Source organism: Pinus tabuliformis, chromosome 9 (assembly GCF_031772625.1).
Source record: "Pinus tabuliformis cultivar Carrire ecotype Pingquan chromosome 9, CPIR1, whole genome shotgun sequence".
NCBI classification, from domain to species: Eukaryota; Viridiplantae; Streptophyta; class Pinopsida; order Pinales; family Pinaceae; genus Pinus; species Pinus tabuliformis.
Genome location: NC_142307.1, coordinates 593,678,503 through 593,698,759, shown reverse-complemented (window position 1 = coordinate 593,698,759; position 20,257 = coordinate 593,678,503).

Here is a 20,257-nt window from a genome sequence, read left to right as displayed (position 1 = left end):
GAGATTCACTATGATCGATACGCAAATAGAGGTGTAAATAGGCAGTCTAGAAACTGCTACAAATTCGGGGTTGTAGCATTAATTATTCTCTAAATATAAATCTATATGACCTGGGTGTGTTTTGGCTTATGTGGAAGTGTTCAAATGACATTTTGATCATAAAATGTTAGATTCTACCATAAATGTTTCAATGTAAGAAAGCCCCAAATTTGTGGAGGCACGCTGTAAAACTTGCACTGGTGCAAGCATGCTAACTGCACTGGTGCAGGCACACTGTAAGAACTGAATTGGTATAGGAATCTGTTGCACAGTGCAGGTAGGTAAGTGTAGGTTCAAAACATGATCAAATCAGCTTTAACCTACAACATACAAACTTTTATTAAACTTCCATTAATGGTATTTTAATCCTGTTAAAACAAAAGAAGTAACAAATACTTGGAACAATAATCATTTAATCAAACAATAGCATTAGATATTTTGAGTGAAAAACGAGACAAAATCGAGGCCCAACACAAGGGACTTCTTAGAATACAAGTTGCTATGGAAAAGAAAAATATACCAAGCATGGAGGGTAGGTAAGATTAACGGTGAGAGATAAAGGCCCATAAGAGTCATCATTCCTAGATTGCGTGATAAATATATCATTATAAGCAAGAAACAGATCTTGAGTGATTCTCTCATTTTTCTAGAAGAATATTTAATTATAAGACACAAGAGGAAAGGAGGGAGGACATGTGAAAGGTTAGAGCAGCAAGGGCCGAGGGAAAGAGAGCATGGATTTATAAAAGTAAATTTGTGATATCACATTTTGGAATTCATTCCAAAAAAAAGTAGCAAGATGGTAAAAAATAAGAGGAAACAAATTATTTAGCAGGAAACCATGAAACAAGGTTATTATGGGAAAGCAGTGACAAAGACTCAACCGTGAATCTTGTATGTCAAAGAAAATAACAATAAAGTCATACCTAGGCTTCCTGAGGATTAGTGTGTTGGAACTACATAGGTTACCCATGGAGATTACGACCTAGGTTAGGGCCTATTGTGGAAGATAGAGACATAATTTGCCACATAGAAACACATAAGCATGAAGGGTGCAAAACACCTTTGTTTGAAGGGTACTAGAAGATGGTAGTGTGGAACAAGGCAATAGGGAATGGCAAAGGACACGAGGGTATCATGTTATAAGTGAGGGAAAAATAAGGGGGTTTCATTTAGTTAGAAAAAGAAGACTCACATAAACAATTCATTTGGTTTAAAACATCAAAAAATGGAAATCACATTAGAATTGTAGCATGCTATTTTGTGCTGCAAGTTTCAAAAACTTACAAAAGTAGAGGGCTTGACCACAAAGATCCCTTTGTAGCCTTAAAATCAGATATCACACATATTATCAGCTAGGCCAAGTCCTTATAGTGGGTGATTTCAATGCTAAGACTACAAGTGATAAAGCTAGCATTATTTGTTGTAAAGAAGATTCCGACCCTATCTGACTTACAGAAGAGAGTAATCATCAGTGGGAAAGAATTTCATAGGATAAGGGCTGCAATATTTTTGGTGAATAATTTCTTACTCTATGTGGGGTTTTCAATTTAGTCATTAATGTTTTGTCTAGATGGGAAAAGTATGGTAATTTTACTTGCACTACTTACAATGGAGAAAATGTAGTAGATTATGTAATTTTATCACATGGTTTTTGTGAGAAAATGGAGGAAGTTTTGATTGGAGAACAACTTTGGGATTTAAAATTAGATCACAAGCCAATTTATTTAAGTTTCTCTTGGACTGGAAAGAAGTAGTTAGGGTAAAAAACTCAGTTTGTTAAACAAAATATCCCAAAGGGAAGAATTATTATGACACCAAAAAATTGTAATACGTTCAAAATAACACTAGAGAGACTCTGTGAGAAGGATAAAATTTTGATCCATGGCCTTCATAATCACGAATTAGCACATTGATTCAAAGCCCACTTGCAGAGTGAAAAAGAGAAAAAATTACGAAGTCTGAAACAAATTGCTTTGTGGTTAATGCTTGGTTTGACGAATAATGCGAAAAGGTAAGGAGAATGTTGAAAGAGTCAAACAAGGATAACATAAAACTCAAAGCTTACAAGCATATATTAAGAAATAAAAAGGTTGATTTCATGGTGTCAAGGAGGGAAGAACTAATCGTCCTTGGAAAAAATAACCCCAAATTATTTTGGAAGGACCTCCAAACGGGAAAGATGCAAACGGAAATTAGTATTACGATTTCTAAATGGTTTTACTATGCAATTTTTTTTTTTTCCTAATTGATTGTTGATCTCTGTAATTGTCCTAATTTTGACCCTAAACTTGTCCTAATCCTACCCTTTAAACCCTCTGTTTCACAATTGGAACTCAATCTTTTACACATATTCCTGGACTCTTCATGACTTTGGTAAATATGGGTTATATAGGCTTAATTATTATTTAAAAGGTTAAATAAATTTATGTGTCTTTGTAACTTATTTATTTTCCATTTCCTTAAAGACATGATGAAGTAAAAGTCATTAATTGAAGTAAAAGTTGGTTGGTGCAGGCAGGTTCTTGTACCGTCCACCATTCTTGTACTTGAGATAGCCAACAAATTTACCTTGCTCACTGCCAAAACATTGTATCTGTTGAGAAAATGACACGCATTCCTCGCCAAGGATCAGTTCTATACTCTGAAATAAGCTCGGAGCATTGAGGAAAGTGTGAAAAGAGGAGGTCAGTTTTTGACTAGCACATTCTTGATTAAGTTTATGTTGCGGCCGAGAGCCGAATGTATGTGTATAAATAGGGTTTTTGGGCTAGAACTAGGTAGCGATACGTTGGGGAATTTTTTCTACTGTGTAGACTCTGTTTTGTATCGCCTATCTCTGGGCTAGAACTATGAAGCTTTGATGTATATTTGCAGCAAAATTTAATAATTTAAGGAGCAATTCCAGTTCAATCTATTTTGGGTTCTTATCTTATGTGATGATCCTTTTCTGCAGTTGATATTCAAGTTTTCATAAAGGAAAATGAGTTGGTTGGTTGGCTAGGGTCCAACCAACCTAGCTCGCCTAGCCCAGCCAAAACAGCTCATTATCCCTCTATCTCGTAGTTGTGTTATAATTTATCATACTGTTTTGAGCATAAGGGTGTTTATTTTATTTATTTAAATCGCATATTGATGGTTTCTGTGCGAAAACGCGTGTGCATCTCATATCTAAGGGCTGTGGTATGTAAGTGTGTTGTCTAATCTAATTTATAGCATTTCCTTAGTCTTCCTTTATGAGTATTGAATGATTGTCTTTCAATACAAGTGTTTCCCTACATTTCCTCAAGTTGAGATTGGGTTATGAGTTGTTTCCAGTTAAATCATTTACAATTGATTTTCTTTTAGTTAAATCATTTACAAGTCCATTTACTTTCAGTTGACTTATTTTCGATCCATTCAAATGTGTTTTGGTTTAAACAATAGATCTGATCACAACATAAGTAAATCTTTGTACGAAGATAATTGTGATATTTTCCTTGAAGAAATATAAGAACTTATCAAACGACTGGGAATTATTTAAAACATTTTCTGAGTTTAAATATTTGTTTTGAGAAAACTTTACTCATGTTGTAACAAAAACCTAAAGGAGAGGAGCACTTTGCCTTTTAAGTAGACATTTATTGTTTTCATGCAAAATTCTTTCTATCGATTGAGGGTTTTCTTTAGCCTTCACAGTACTCCTATTTTGAATGTTTGATTGTTGAAGGATCTTTGTTTCTTTTGAATGATTGAGTTAATATTTCCTTTCTGCTCATATTTGTTTATAGTTGGTTAATGTTGACACACTTTATGCATGGTAAAAGTGATTGAAGACAAAAGCTACTTCGATATAGGAGCAGTAGAACTCAGTATAGGAACATCGATTCCTTAGTACAGGAACAACTAGTTCTGAGTACAGGAACATATGTTCTGGTACAGGAACATAGCATTTTAGTACAAGAACTCAGGGTTCCAATACCAAGTCAGAACACCAGGTGCAGGAACAATGTTTCGGTACATCAATGAAACCTTTGTAATAGAGACAGATTTAACTAGGTTCATAATTATTCATTCTATTTATTAAAGCATTTGAAGTTGGTTGTAGAGTTGTTTCAATTCCTTTCTATTAAAGTTTGGCAAGTATTTCTTTTAGTTGATTTCAATACCAGACTTGCTTGGGGTTGATTCTTTCCATTCTTTTGATTCTGCAAGTTCAAGTAGAGAAATTATAAGTAGATCTTACAGAAGTGAATACCATAATCATTTGGCATTTCCTATGCTACGCCTCTAAGCTTATGTAGCCCCGGGTTGAAAAATTAAGCGTTGAAGGAGTTTGTTGAATTACAACTCCGACACTCATCATTGACCCTCCTCCCTTGGTCAACATTGATATTAAACTCTTCACAGTGAAAGAGGTAGAGATGGGTATCAAGAATTTGGTTGTTGGAAAAGAAAAAGACTTAGTTGAACTCCAAGAAAAGTATCTAAAGTGGGGCTTAAAAATTGTTGCACCTCACATTACAAAAATTTTCAACAACATCATACAATATGGGTCACCCACAGATTGGAGAACGAGTTTGGAAATACCTCTTTTCAAGAGTGTTGACATCAATAATCCCTCCAATTATAGGACATAATGATAAATCCCTTATTTAAAAAGTTATTTCAAAGCATGCTAGAAAATAAAAATCACCAAGTGGCAACCGAGGAAGAGATAAACGTACTAAAGGGAAAGCAGGTTTTAGACCTAAACATTCCACAATTGGTCATAGTATAACATTAAAGCATACCATTGAAAATGTTTGGGAAAAAAAGGAAGAAGCCTTTTGTTGCTTTTTTTATTTTAGAAAAGCCTTTGACACAATTCATAACAATAAACTTTGGCACATAATGGAATAACTTGGGGTTCCTAGTAATTTGAGAGCAGTTGTGCAAAGGCTGTATGAAGAGGTGAAACTCAAAATTAGAACTTTGGCAGGAAATTCTGAAATTTTTAGAAGTGATATCAGGCTCAAGCAAGGTTTCCCATTGCCTATTACCCTTTTTGGTTTATATATTGATAAGCATGAAGAGTGGTTAAAATCGCAGGGGGTGACAGTATCCATTTAGGTGACTATATTATAAGGCTTCTTTTGTATGCGAATGATATTATTCTAATTGCTAAATTTTATCTTGGATTACAAGAGCACTTACTTTCCCTTGAGTATTTTTTTAGAAATGTGGCGATGCAAGCCAATATTAGCAAAACAAAAGTAGTGGTTTTCTTTAAAAAAAGAAAACATAACCAGCATAAGTTCTACTTTGAAGGAAACACTCTGGGAGAAGTTATGGATTACAAATATCTTGGAATTGACTTGAATAGTGTTGTAGCTCCAAATATCACCCTGTGTGTTTGTGATTCTTGCTTTCTGGCCTAGGGAAAACCCTCCTTCCAAACTTAGTCCAAATATTTTAAAAACAATGTTTTACTCCCTGTATGCTACTTTGCCCTATGTTAAAAGCATGTACATGTGGGTCAGTCTATACCCAACCCACGTATATGTGTTAAAACACATAAAAAAATTAAATTTCCTTAACTATGGGTGGAGATCACGGGTTTTACCTATTTATTACCCATTAGTTCCTGTGGCCCAACTGTTGCTGCTACTTGACACCATTCCACATTATATGTTGCAGTCCTTCATAGCGACATCCTATATGTTGGCATCCAAGTTGCGATGTAGTATCATATTATTCCATCATGTTCATTTGGTACTATTGGGATCAGGTTTTTGACATCAGTGATCAGCTTCATCTTTCAAATTCATTGATCATATTATTATATGTGATATTCAGACATGTACTTGTTCGATCATGATCAGATGATCCATTATGTACTTTCAGTTCCTTATACTTGTATACATAGTGGATCCGCTTGTACTTGATATGCGGACATGATTTACTTTCTTTGAGCATGGGTATGCCCACCTCAGACAATTGTTTCTTTCTGATCTTCTTTTGCTAGCTTGGCAGACTGAAACTGGTGAAGTCCTTCTCAGTTTTTGACAGGTTTCCTTTCCATATACTTAATACATTTCGGCCATCATGTTCCCCTTCCAACCTCATATATTAGGGGTTATCTATTATAGCTCCAAATATCACCCTTTGTATTTGTGATGCTTGCTTTATGGCCTAGGGCAACCCCTCCTTCCAGACTTGTTCCAAATATTTTAAAAACAGTGTTTTACTCCTTGTACGCTACTTTTCCTTGTGTTAAAAGTGTGTACACGCAGGTCAGTCTATACCCAACCCATGTATATGTGTTAAAACACTTAAAAAAATTAAATTTACTTAACTATGGGTGGCGATCACAGGTTTTACCTGTTGATTACCTATTAGTGCCTTAAGGAGGAGACAAATGATAGAATTACTATACTGAGATTATCCCCTGATCAAGTCCGAAGAATCCATGTGCTTCAAGAACTTCCCCAAGTTCAAGAAACACTTGTTTCCTTTAGTTTTGATATTCTCTCACATGCTTGGAGATATCATGGTTTTGGTTATGGAAGGAGGTTGTTGAAGACTGGGATTGGATGGACCTAGAGGACGGTTCTGCTTGGAGTCGGAAGAGGAAGACTCGGGTGAACTCTTTCCATTTTTTTATTATAGTTTTCTACAATAAAAGAAATGCTATCTTGTTCCTAATATCAACTTTGTTTATGCATCTGATGTTATTGTTATGGTTTATATCTGAATGACTATTTCAATGTATAACTAACCATCTATTTATATGATATAACGTTGATTTCACTATAATGCTTTATTTATATGCTGCTATGTGTATTCAAATTGGCTGATTTGCAGGTTCGAAGATCATTAGGAGTTGCAGCAGGTTTGAACCCTGGCTGGAAGTACCCAAACAAAGGACATCCGAGTATGTTCATCCTCACATAGTTAGTTTGTTTAAGCATGTTGCCTGAGTTGAATGCTTGTTTCTTGCTGTAGATTACTCCTGCTCTGCTAGGGTTCTGACCCAAAACCCTAGGGGACTTATTCCCTCAACAGAATTGGTGACTCCACTGGGGATAACAATCTTGTTATTCCTAGTTTGGGTTATTTGGTGTCAATCAAGGCTCAGTTCTTGATTTGCTTACTGTCACTGTACTGCCTACTCCTATAGGAACTCTGACTTCAAGTCTGATCTTTTTCATCAGGCCTCATTTTTTATTTTTCTTTTAAAACTTCATATACACAGCTTTGTCTATTTATAGAAGCGTACACATGCTTGTTTCTGTGAACTGAAACCGCATATACACGAGTTACTTTTGGTAGAAGCACGTATACATGCAGTTGTGTAGGGACACATTCACGTATACAGTTTTTTGCATGATTTTTTCAAATCTTTCTGCCTGGAAAGATTTGTTTGCTGGTCTCTGTGGTTTTAGAGTGGTCAGTTTCTATTTTTAGAATTTAATTTTACAGTGAGCTCACTGTTGCGAATTCTCTCCTGTTTTGAAAATTTTTTGGCCTTGGTTTGCTTTACAGTGAGTTTTATGATTTGTGTTTGAACACACAAGGCTTCTTATTGAGGTTCTTGATTGTTCTAGTCTTCCGGAACAGAAGATTGTTTGCAATCTTTGTGTCAAACTTCATTTTTATGGTTTGCTTGCTTTGCTTCCCATCAATTTTGTGGCCATTCACTTTTTCTTGCTTTTCGAAAGTTTCTTGTTGAGGAATTTGAAAGTGTGTCTTTCCTGATTTCTTGATCAGTTTTCTCAAAACTCTTTTTGTTACTGTTGGATCATTTAGTGCAAGTTGAAACACCTATTTTGTTCAAGTTTTCATTCGTATTGAATTGATAACTTGCAAAGTTTCCTTGTGATTTGCTTTCGGTCTTTGAGTCTTTTGTGGCATTTAGAGTGCTTTTCGAAAATTTGTTTTTATAGTTTTTTGAAAAAGAAAAGTTCTTCAAAAACATTGTTTTTGCTTTCTTTGCCAAATTTGAGTTTGGTTTCTTTTGTTTTTTGAGAGTGATTTGGGATCTTTTTGATTAGTCCTTCGTGTTTGGGAAAGATTTTGTGTTCAAAATTCATATTCCTTTCAAACATTTAAGTTGGCTTATAAACAAATTGCTTTCATTTCTTGTTAGAGTAATCTAGAATTTTTGCATTATCATGTACACCTTGCATTAGGGTAGTTTTGCATCATTAGAGAATCAATAGTCTTTTAGTTTTTGTGAGTGTGAAGTCTGCTATAACAAAAGAAAAGGAAAAGTTTTTTCTTTGTAGAAGTTTCTTAGAACCCAAATAGAAGTTGCTTTTCATTGAAGAACAAAAAAGTGCATTGCATATAAGTTAGTTTTTCATTAATTTCTTTTGTGTCATAAGAACACCATCAGTTTCACTTCCATATTGTCCCTTCGACTTAAAAATAACAGCCACTTAAAATCAAGCGCTTAATAAAATAAACTAGAACATTTTATATTGTCAATCAGATACACCAACAAGTTTTAGGTTTATTTAGGGCCTTGGATTAGGTTAGAGGAGAGTAAACTCTCCAAATCCACTCTAAATTATGAAACATGGAAGTCTAAATAAAGAGTGAAATCCAATAGTGTTAGGGAGACCGGGAAAGCTCCGTGACTGGGAGTTAAGCACGAGGGTTTGTGAAGATAAGGACGAGAGATACCCCCTCTCTTACTTGTCGAATCTTACCTCACGACTGTTCCGCCTAGCTTTTGATATGAGTTGGTGTCTTTAGTTGCCAATCCTAGGGATCTACATAAGTGGCTATGGAGGGGAATCCCATGGCACTTGAGGTTGACGTTGCATCACGTTCAATGGTACTTTCAGAGGGCACCCTTGCGAAGCTTGGGGGCTTGCACCAGTAAAGGCCGTTGTCTGGAGGTCAGCGTAACTACCTCTGATACCTTCGCTAGTAGACCTAGGGTGTAATTACCGCAGTCTATTTTCGAAAGGCCCTTTTTATTCAGTTTCTTGTATTTTGGTGTTTGTTCCTAATCACCCGGAGCGGAAATACTTGGAAGTTGTTTGACTGCTGAATTCTTTAGAGAAATTTTTTGTGTTTTGTGCTCCTAGTCAGCCTAGCTTTCAACTTTCTTGAGTCTTCAAGTAGATCTTCTTAAATAATTCAAAGTGGTTGACCGATCACTTAGACGGTCCCATAGACTTCGTGGGCTTTCACCTACGAGTCCAGAGCCTTCTCCTAGAAGGCACAGGAGAGATTCTGCCAGTGGTTTTCAACCAGTGGTAGCTGGTGCATCGAAGATTGATCCTCCTCTTGGGGGCATCAGTGTACAAGGTAGACCTGGTACTACCACAGAGTTAGAGAGGAACACACCAGTACTTTCTCAAGTACTCTTCGAGTTGAAAGATAATATTGAGGTAGAAGAGCTCTCAGAGTCAATTGTAACTCCGAATTCTCCTCTCCCTTATGATCATCCAGACGTATTATTATACGTAGGAACTCCGACACATAGGTCTTCAAGCCCAGGTCCACACACAAACATTCCTTCGATGACCACTGCTCGAAGCATGGCATCCACCACGAGTGTTGCGAGTATGCAGACTCCTATATCAGTACAAGGGGGAGGAACTATTTCCATCCCCTCTACATCATTATTTGGGTCTACTGCTAGCACATCCTTGTTTGGGTCTACTTCCATTCTGTCGATGAGTGGAAGTTCCCAAGCTCATACATCCAGTTTTGGATTCTTCCCTTTTGGAATGCCCTCTCAAGGTATTCGTTTAGTTCCTTTAAGTGTACCATTTACTGCCTCCACGTCCATGATGAGTGGATCGGCTTCTTTTCAGGGTTTCCCCTTTGGAAGTGGTCATATACCACATTCCAATCTGACGGTAGGGTCTATGCCTTTTCCTTTCACAGGTCAAGGTACTAATCCTTTTCAGAGTTGGACAAACCCTGCAGTTAGTGGGATAGGAACTGGGAATCAGTTTTTTGGCCAACAAGGGAATGTACCGTACTCCTTGGTCAATTAATTTTGAAGTTTTCCACCCTTAGCTAAGGCTTGGAACCCTTACCAAGGGTTGTCAGCTCCTTACAATAATTCGTTAGGGGGAAACGTTGCCGGTTATAGAGGTTTTTCGGCTGGAGTTGGTCAAACTCCGAGTTTTGTTGGACCACAAGGTTCACCTCTTGGTTCAGCAGGTTCTACCAGTGACATCGGGTGACCTGGTGCCTTTCAAAATCTAGGTCACTCTTTTTAGACATTTGGGAACCCCGCCCAATCTGGGTGGAATGCCTAAGGTCCTCTGAGACTTCCCTTTCTGGCCATGCTGAATCTTCCAAATTTGACTAAGTTGACGAACAATCCAATCAGATACAATCCGGCTTGGCTTCCAGTCCCAACCAAACTTCCATCGAATATTCCATAATTCGAAGGGAAGAGTGGTGAAGACCCGGGCAACCATGTAAGCGCATTCCATTTATGGTGCTCATCTAACTCCCTAATCGATGATTCGATTGGGTTGAGACTATTTCAGTGCACCTTAATTGGGAATGCGGCTAAGTGGTATATAGAGTTGCCAGAGGGCACCTTCACATCTTTCGCCGATTTGGCTAACATTTTCTTAAACCATTTTTGGTTGCCTGTCCGTTACGAAGCCGAAACTGAACATCTGGCCAATTTTCATCAGGACATGGCTACTCACATTTCGGATCATATCCAGGAATGGAGACAGAGAAAGCGGCTCATTAAAGCTGAAATTCCACCTGAATTCCATCTCTAATGGTTTTTAAAATCATTACAACCCAAGATCTCTAAGGATGTTTCTATGTCTAGAGTTTGTTTCGAAGACCAGGCTATCTTTCGCGCCCAACAGTTCGAACTGATATATTCTTAGTCCAGGACTCTTTAGAAGATCTTGCCTGATGCTCCTAGATCCACGATTGATATAGCCAAACCAAAGCCAGGCCCGCATGTTGATGGTATTGTTGGATCGATTGATGAAAATGCAGTGAACCTTCTCAGCCAATTGCAGCGGTTGTCTCTACAAATTGCTTCTTCCAATCAGGCTGCACTGTCTACTACTCCACCTTCGCAACCTTCTTCCGTAAGCATCGTTCAAGCTTCTAACCCAAAAGGAAATCAAAATTCATATGGGAAGAAGAAGGGATGAGGTGAAAAGAAGAATCAAGATGGGAAGGGTAATGCAAACAAACCCGGCAATAATGCTGGTGAGGGTGGAAAAGAGTCTAAGAAGAAAGTTAAATTTCCATGCAAGTTATGCAGTGGAAATCATTTGACTCATCTCTGCTCGAAAATTCAAGATGCTCAGCGGTTGTTAGTGCAGCAAGGGTCTTCTAGGTCCCAAGCTATCTTAACTAACCCTTTCCCGCAAGGGCAGTAGTTGCTTGCTGGCACAAATTCAAACCCTGGTACCTTTGTACGGGTAACTAGGAGGGCAACAATTCCTCAAATGTTTTCATGATGGGTTCTCACATCAATGTGGCTACACGGTCACGTGATTATGGTGAAGCAGAAACATCCAAGGATAAATTTGTTCCCAGAACTACGGATCCACTTCATATTGAGTGAACCTCTGTCGAGTCTATACCTCGGATACAGAAAAGTTCTACCAAATGTGTGACTATCAACCCTAATGCTAGGGTAGCCCAAAACTACTCCATTGTACAAGATTTGGCTCAAAGTCCATGCGCTATGTTGGCTTTAGAGGCACTCCAGTCGTGTCCACCTCAACGAAGTGCTTTGCTTTCAACGATAGGGGCAGCTGATCCAAACAATTCTTTAATGCTCACTTTTGATATGCTCAATGTCAAAAAGAGACTCCCTCATCATATGGCTTTTCAAATAAAGTCTACTTACCAGAAAACTAACATTTTTTGAACAATTATAGATGAGGGAGCTTCCACATGCGTAATGTCTATGTCATGTTGGAAGGCCATTGGATTTCCTTCGACTGTTCCTTCACCCACACTCTTAACAGCATTTGACGGACATTCTCGTAGGCCACACGGGATTATCCCAACATTTCCTATATGTGTTGGAGGAAAGGTCATTAATATCGAAGTAGAAATCATTGATGCCAACCTAGATTACAATCTCCTCTTAGGACGGAATTGGATTTATGAAATGGATGTCATCGTTTCGACTCTGTTTCAAGTCCTTTGTTTTCCTCATGAGGGGAAAATTTTTAAGGTTGATCAATTGGATTATTCTCTAGTTGACCCTCATGCAACTTCAGATTCTACTATTCCGTTGGTGGATAACCCCCGTCAACCTATTGAGAATCTAAGAGTTGGGATGTATTCTTCATTGATGGGTACATTTGATCTTCCCACTCCTATAGCTAGAATCAATGTCATTTCATCCTCCAAAGAGTCTTCATGGGAAGAGTTCTTGTGGACTCGTTATTTTTCAAACCCTTGGACCTTGCCTTCACCTACAACCACATTAGATGAAGGACAAGTTGGTGGAATGGCATTCCCTATGTCTGCAGCAGAGCTTAGATATCAGTCTATTGTTAACTCTGCAGATGACCATCCTACTCCTTTTTCAGAGGAAGAGTTAGATGGTGATGTGGCCCCAGCTTGGACCCTTGACTCTACTTCTGCTATGGATTGCTTAGATATGGTTTTACCATCTGAGGAAGCAATCTTAGAAGAAATGATGGGTGTAGATCGACCTTGGGAAGACTTACACCATCGTTCATATTTTCTTCCCCCATTGCAAGAAGTCGAATCCAGGTTCTCCAATCTGCTTACTAGCGATGTTTGTACGGTTTCAAATCCTTTGGCTCCAGCACACATCTGTGCCGAAGGTAACATGTTGGTCATTTCAAAAACCGTACCGATAAACATCTCTAGGAACCCTAATGTGATAGAAAATGTCTTCATCGGAGCCGAGTGTTTCCCTAAAGAGATTCATATTTATACTGACCTCTTTAAAGAGTTTTGGGATGTATTTTCTTGGTCTTATGAAGAAATGCCTAGTATTGATCCATCCATCATTCAGCATGAGATCAAGACATATGAAAATGCTAAGCCGATTCGTCAGAAGCTTTGGCCAGTCAATCCTAGGAAAGCAACAGTTATTAAAGCTGAAGTGTAAAAGCTGCTCAAGGTGGGTTTCATATACCCCGTTCCTCTAATGGATTGGGTTTCTAATCCAATCCTGATTGATAAAAAACAAGGAACGATCCAAGTGTGCATTGACTTTAGGAATTTGAACAAAGCTTGTCTGAAAGATAATTACCACACACCATTTATTGATCAGATAGTTTATGAACGTGCGGGTAATGATATTTTTTCCTTCATGGATGGATTCTCTGGTTATAATCAAATATCTATCCATCCAAAAGACTTGCATAAGACAACTTTCATATGTCCCCGGGTACCTTTGTGTACAAAAATATGCCTTTTAGTCTTAAAAATGTTGGAACTACGTTTCAGCGGGCCATGTCATACGCTTTCCATGACATCAGGCATGTCATTGAAGCATAATTGGATGATTTAGCTGCTCGTTCTCGAAAGAGAATCGATCATCCTAGTCACCTTCGGTTGGTTTTTGAGAGATGTCAATTTTACAAGATCCGGTTGAATCCAAATAAATGCATTTTCGCGGTTACATCTGGTCGTTTGTTAGGGTTCATTGTGTCAACTGAAGGGATTCAAGTTGATCCCTTCAAGGTGGAGGCAACAGTTCAGTTGCCTCCCCCATCTTCCATTTGACAACTTCAAAGTCTTCAGGGGAAGGCATATTTCTTGAGATGGTTTATAGCGAATTATGCTGAGATAGCTAAAGGATTTATGCGTTTGCTTAGGAAAGGAGTTCCATTTTTATGGGTCGACTTTGCACAACGTTCTTTTGATGCCCTTAAGCAGGTGTTCATCTTTGCCCTGCTTTCATGTCCACCAGAATATGGTAGAGATTTCATTTTATGTCTTGCAGCCGTAGAATCAACCATAGGTATGGTTCTAGTTCAGGAAGATGATGCTCTCACAGAGCATGTGATTTACTACTTGAGTCGGGGCTTGGTAGGCCCTAACTACACTCTTCGCCAGTTGAGAAATTAGACTTGGTAACTATTCATGCTGTCCAGTAGCTTCGCCATTATATTTTGCTACGTAAAACATTTATCTTAGCAGTGGTCAATCCTTTCCAATTTTTCTTCAGTAGGTGAGTCATTGGGGGAAAATACAATCGATGGATTGTTATTTTACAAGAATTCTATCTCGAGTTCTTGTTGGCCAAGTCTAAGAAATCATTGGTTTTTGCAGAATTAATTTCCGAGCTGCCTTGTGGAGAGGATACTATTTATGAGGAAATTTTCCCCGATGAACATCTATTCCTCATCTCTTCACAAGATCGCTGGTATGGAGATATCATAATCTATCTCCATACTTCGAAGTTTCCTCCCGCTTTCTCCAAGGACGAACGTCGAAAATTACGTCACTTGGCTAAGAACTATGTCATCATTGGTGATACATTATATCTCTGAGGGGTCAATTCAATCCTTAGGCATTGTTTAACCTTAGAGGAAGCAGAGTCTGTGCTTAATGATTGCCATAGTGGCACTTGTGGTGGTCATCTTTCAGGGCTTGCTACAGCCTAGAAAATCTTGCGTGCCGACTACTTTTGGTCTTCGCTTTTCAAAGATTGTATTGAAGTGGTCAAATGTTGCCACCCTTGTCAAGTCTATACTCGGAAGATGCGTGCACATCCAGCTCCTCTCTTACCCACTATCACTGTCGGTCCTTTTACAAAGTGGGGTATTGAATTTACTACTTGTAATCTGCCTTCAGCAGTGAATCACAAGTACATTATAGTGGTCGTAGACTACTTTACGAATTGGGCTATGGCCATGCCCACTTATAAAAATGATAGTGAAGCAACGGCATTGTTCCTCTTCAATCAGATTATTTCATGGGTCAATATCCTAAGAGATATTTTCATTGACCATGGCAGTCATTTCCAGAACCAACTGATGTCCGAATTGGCTCTTAAATTGGGCTTCCGGTAGGAGCATTCATCTCCATATTATCCTCAAGCCAATGGGCAAGTTGAAGTCGTGAATAAGTCCCTCAAGATGATCCTACAAAGGACAATTGACAAAAATCACTCTAAGTTGGGACGAATGTAGAAATAAAAGAAATTTGGGGGCTTGGAAAACATTTTATTCTTTTCAAAATAGGTGTAAAGAGGCAGAGCTATGGGACTGGAAGACCACTCAAATTATTTTTAGGCTTTTAGTGATTTTGGTGATTCTCTATTGTTGTGAAGTGTGGGCCAACAGTACATCTGGCATGCAATGTAAACAAATTGGGAAAATTTAGAAGTTCTTGATTACAAAAAAGTTCAAAATTAAAATTGCAGTTCCTTATGATATGTTCTTAAGTGAAATAAAGGTTACTCCTATTGAAGCAATCACTATAGTGCGAGTTAGAATATATTTAAAAAAAATTCAGTAAATGGAAGAGGGAAGATGGCCTAAGGTTTTCTCTAATGACATATTGTGCAAAATAAAGAAGACTTGTTGCAACAAAATAACAAATGGTTTAGTAAATGGGGTATTTCTTGAGCATGTGTCCCACAAATAGTAAAGAGATAAAAACTTTTGTTATGGATAATTCCAAGAGCATACTTGAGATAGGGAGATAGGGAGAAGAAAAAAGTACTATATTGAAGAGTTTAATCTCGCTCATAATCATCAACAAAAAGCATACATAGGGGACAATATTTTCTTGGAGAGCCAAAATTATTACTACTCATTTAAGGACTAATTCTTATCAGCTCCGTTATGAAATAGGGTGCTGACAAAGACCAAAAGAAGTGTAGGAAGAAAGAGTATGCATTTCTTACTCTTTCGAAAAAGTGGAAACTAAAAATAATTTCATTTTAGAATGTGAGGCCTTCAAACATAGCAAAGAAAGTTATGCAATTATTTTGGTAGCTAGCTCTTAAAATAATTTATTAAGCGAGGGGTTTGTCGAAAAGTTGAGAGCGTTTATTGCGAGGCTTCATAAGAAAAACGTTGAATACAAGAATCCAATGAAAAAACAATATATTCCATAGACTATCTTTAATATTTTTGATGTTAAAATAATTTCTTTCTTTATTCTTTATTTCTTGGAAAATTTGAATCCACTATTTGAATTTGCCTTGAATAAAGGTTCCACTCATTTGCATCATGTTTTCCAATCATTGTTGAGGCTATTACATTTATAGCCAAGGGTAACCCTTTACACTCCTCAATGACAAATCTGGCAATATGCTCTATGTCCTCATGAACATGCCCATCTTTCAAGCCTACTTTGAAAAACAATTCCCAAGCCTCCTCTCTTGGCAGTGGTTGTATTTACATGGAGTAGTCGGCATTCATTTCTAGAATCAGATCTCTATTTCAAATAGAAAATACAACATTTCTGCCTTTTTTTTCTCACCAAATTCCACGCCCAATTCTTTCAATCACTATGCATGTCATCTAAAATTAAGAAAAATTTCTTTGTCCAGAGATGGACGACAACTTCATATTCCACGTATCAACATCATTATAAGGACAACAAGTGAGATCTAAGTTGATTGCAAAATCCATGACTATGCAACTCCAAAATGGAAAGTTGAGCAACTCCAACACAAATCACATGATAAAAAACGCTACTCGCATTAGATATGTTGTAGACCATTTTTAGCAATGTTGTTTTTCCAACCCCTCCCATCTCATCTACAACAAATATCTGATTGTGAGGAGCTTCTATAAGCCACCTCTTAAGTCATATCTCTGCAGATTTAATTTCCAACCCTACCAATCTGGTTTTTGGTTCATCTTGAAGTGGTAAGTTCACCTGTTGTGGTGTCATGAACACAATTTGTTGAGCATTGTGAAACACAAGGAAGTTGGTTTGACGATTCTTAAAAGGTCATCAAAATTTTTCTTCCACTTTTGGATCTCTATAGAGAGTTTAGGGTTGAAAAGGAAGCAATTAATGCATCACGACCACCTTCTAGAGAAATTGATCAACTGTCTTTCTCTTCCAATTGCATCTTGCAACCTTAACATACATTTTTGCAGAGATTGAGGGGGCATCTTTTGCGGATCTTGGATTGATCACTAATATCAAGCAGGAGCCTATTCATGTGATTTAAATTATTTTCCAGAAGGTGGCGATTCTCATCCAACTAGATAACATCGTCTATTTTTTGGATGAGTGGAGTAATAGCGCTATTGAGGGCCATTGTATCAAGCCCACGAGTTATGGATGCGATGTGTGACGAGTTGGCTGGGCACTCCCGTTTAAACATGACGAGCCGGGTGAGTGACGATTCGGTGAGCCGGCACATTGGTTGCGACATTTTGTTGTGTTGATGGGATGAATTGGAGGAAAGCAATGAGCTGGTGTGTTTGGTTAAGGGCACCCAGGCCACGAGTGTGACGAGCCAACGAAGGAGTCAAAAAACCAAAAGTCGAGAATTTGGCTAAGTATGGAAAACTTCACGAAGGCAAACTTATATTGTGCGAGTTCAGCATGTGGACTCGACGAGGCGATGGTGTGGGCGAGCCGATGTGAAGGATGGGCCAGCTGACATGTTATGTGGATGAGCTGTCCAAATTGACAGGTTGGCCTGGGCAAGTCTACCCATGAACCATCCATGGCAGAGCGTATATATAGGTAGATGGTTGGATGGAGGAAGGCAATCATTCAAGTCTTGGAAGTTCAACATAGGCGAGCTCAAGAGTGAAGGGTGAGATAGAACGTTGGGTGCATAAGGCAAGTGGCAAGGTGCAAGTGGGCAACCTGACCGAAGCACCAAGCCGAGTACAGAACGCGGGTTTCAGTGAGCTGCAGGTTGGGCAGGTGACCCACGAAGGGCGCACTGCACGACGAGCAAACTGGTGAGTTGAATGAGGGGCGGGTAACCCGTGGAGGGCGTGATGCACGCCGATAGTTGGGCTGAACAGGTGGTCTGCAGTTGGGCAGTTATGTGGTGTGGGCGGAACAGTTCAACCGTGCAGGTGTGAAAAAACCGACGGGAAAGTCTGCGGTTAGTACTGTGGGTGAATGAGTCTATAGTAGGGCAAGGTGAGCTGCAATCGTGTGCGAACATAGAGTTCAGGTGAGTGCTGAATGGAGGTCTAGTTATGGTGGGCACCGGGTGGGCGATATGTCGTGGGCAGGCCTGAATGAACAGGCGAGTTCGGCTAAACGATATGAGGAAGGTTGAACCAGTTGGCACGACGAGCGGTGCGAAGGGTAGCCCTAGGGTGGGTGCCTCTGCCTGGTGAGTTGGTCGACCCGACCCAATGAAGGGTGGGCACTCCTAAATGAAGGTTTGGGTAGGCTACACGGTGCAAGCCGAGTTGTGTATTTTGGAAGATTTTGCGAGAAGGAAGTTGGGGTTCCTCTTCAAGCACTATTATTGTATATTTTGAAGCATTATCATTATTATTGTGGGAAGACTCATCTTCAGGGAGTCGCCCCTCCCGTTAAATATTGTATCCGTTATGCATATGTGTAAAATGATAATGATGATGAAAGATGTTTAATTGAATTTTTACGTTGTGTTATGAATGTTAATACTTAGAAAGTGAAAGAAAAACTAAGTATGGAATGTCAGGCATAGTTCACACTTGAAATTATTGTTGAAAAGAAATTGTGTCGTGGTGCCGCACCTCCTATACGTGGTTGAAATACTACCACTAGGATAGGGGCATGATAGGTGGTATCGGAGCCATACTGAATACCAGACGAGAAGTGATACCATTGCACTTTGTGACAGGTGGTATGAGAGCTTTGTATTCTGCGGTCTTTGGTGAATCAGAATTACAGGTGTTCTCAAGGGATGATTGGGTCAAACAGGTTGCAGAAGTGTGTCTCTACACTTCAGGAAAATAGATGATGGAGGATTTTGATCGGTTTATGGTCTATACCAAGCTACAAAGGAAGCAGATGGCTGAAATGGCAGAAGAACCTCATGTGATGACGGGTGAATCTGGCAGGGATGCTGGAGATTCTTTCTTGGATAGAGTGTTGGATTGAATGGAGGAGCTGGCTTCTGTCATGGCTTCAATGAAGGCTGAGAACGTTGAAATTCGAGATGGCTATTCGAAGGTGAAAAGGAAGCTTGAATACCTCAAGGTCTAATACGATTATACTAAATGAAAGTATATCAAAACAAAAAAGGAATTCAAAGAGATCGGAGAAGCAAGATATCAAGGTTTGGCATAAATCTTGAAATTGCAGAAAGGTCTTGAAGATGCTCGGAATGAGATTATGGTTTTGAAGAAGTTTGTTGGGCACAACTCGGGTGGAGGAGTGGCTCATTTGAAAATCAAAGAACCAGATTCTTATGACAGGACGAGGAGTGCAAAAACTCTTGGTAACTTTCTATGGGACATGGAACAATACTTGGAGCGTTTTGGGATGTCTGATGAGGAAACCAAAGTCAAAGTAGCTGCTTAGTTCTTGATGAAGGATGCTAAGATGTGGTGGCGAAGGAGGATGGACCAACTTATCAATGGCAATGCTGTAGAAATCACTTCGTGGGATGAAATGAAGAAGGTTTTGCAAACTCATTTTAGTCCACAAGACGAAACATGGGATGCAAGGATGAAGATAAAGTATATAAAGAAAACAGGGAGTCTACAAGCTTATCAACGAGAGTTCTCAAGTGTAGTTTTGGAACTTCCAGACATGGTGGAGAGGGACAAGGTGTTCAATTTTATCATAGGGTTGAAGCCTTGGGCACGCAATGAAGTGAAGAGGAAAAAGATAAAAACACTTGAAGAAGCATTTGCTGCTGTGGATCACTTGGTAGAACACTATGATGAAGGAACCTAAGAAAAGAAGAAAAATACTGACAAGCCAAAAGAAAAGTCTACAAAGGAGGAGCCTTCGAGATCACATGATAAGGTGAAGACGAAGAAATCGTTGAAGTGTTGGATATGTGAGGAACCATATATGGTGAAGAATTTTCCTTCAAGACCAAAAGTCTTTGCGATAGCACAGTCCAATGTGAAAAAGAAAGAAGAAGCTTTTGTTGGAGTCATGCATATTCTAGGAGCTGCAGTGGCTACGGAAGCAACCTCATGAAGAGATCTGGAAAGAAACAAGTTAGAGTATGTGGAGATGAAAGTTGGGAGTCGTGTTGTACTCACAATGGTGGATAGTGGGGAAACTCACAACTTTATGAGTGAGGATATTGCAAGAAGAATTGGATTGAAGCTTGTACTGGTGCAGGCACAAATGAAGGCAGTGA